At 40.6% G+C, this 1,022-nt stretch overlaps 1 protein-coding gene across 1 annotated transcript in view; it reads left to right on the forward strand.

Annotated features, from left to right (window-relative positions):
- Positions 1–1,022, forward strand: part of LOC111971808 (glutamate receptor ionotropic, NMDA 1-like) — a 14,385-nt gene that overhangs the window by 3,610 nt on the left and 9,753 nt on the right. The window lies entirely within an intron of this gene.

A 1,022-nucleotide genomic window follows, 5' to 3' on the forward strand; every position in this document is an offset into this window, starting at 1 on the left:
CCATCGAGATTAAAGGTACGACCTATCCCTAACCCTCCGTTAACATGACATAGTGTTGTATGAGGTTAGCCACACCATCGAGATTAAAGGTACAGTACGACTCCCACCCACCAGTGTTGAATAGTAATTCACATGAATCATTCACGAGTCATTCACATTCAAATGAATCATTGACATGAATCATTCCAAGGTGCAATGATGACCTAATAGGCTGCCCAAGGCAGCACTGTCATAGAGTCCCTGAAATACAGCCTTTCAATACACCAGACCTGGTTTCAAATACTATTTCAGGTATTTCAATTACTTTTAATATATTTCCAAAACAAGTATTCAGATAACCTTTATTTGAAAAAACAAGTAGTACAATATTGGAATGTATTTGTAAATACACTTGGAAAGTATTTGTAAATACTCAAATACATTGACACATACACTCCCATGTATTGAATCCAGGTATTTGATAATATTATTTGAAAAAATTATTTACTATTTGGTTTTTACAAATAACCATTAAAATACTCAAAAGTACTTGTTTTGCGCTGTGTATTTGAAAATAATCAAATACACAGAAAAACGTATTTAAATAACAAATACTCAAATACACATGTATTTGTCCCCAGGTCTGGCCTACACCACCATTGAGTGTTGAATGGTGGACATTTTATTAGGTACACCTCGTTCACAAAAATGGATCGCTTCTACAAACAGTGAGTCACGTGGCTGTGGCTTGCTACTCTATTTAAAGCAGGCAGACAGGCATCGAAGCATTCAGTTACTGTTTGATTGAACGTTAGAATGTGCAAAGCTAGTGACCGAAACAACTCTGAGCGTGGTATGATCATCAGCGCCAGGCGTGCCGGATCCAGTATCTCAGAAAGGTTAAGGGAGGGTTTGGCCCAGCGCTGTCTGGGTTAGAGGAGGGTTTGGCCCAGCGCTGTCCGGGTTAGGGGAGGGTTTGGCCCAGCGTCGTCCATGTTAGGGGAGGGTTTGGCCCAGCGTTGTCCGGGTTAGGGGAGGGTTTG

This window comes from Salvelinus sp. IW2-2015, linkage group LG13, assembly GCF_002910315.2.
Source record: "Salvelinus sp. IW2-2015 linkage group LG13, ASM291031v2, whole genome shotgun sequence".
Taxonomy (NCBI): Eukaryota; Metazoa; Chordata; class Actinopteri; order Salmoniformes; family Salmonidae; genus Salvelinus; species Salvelinus sp. IW2-2015.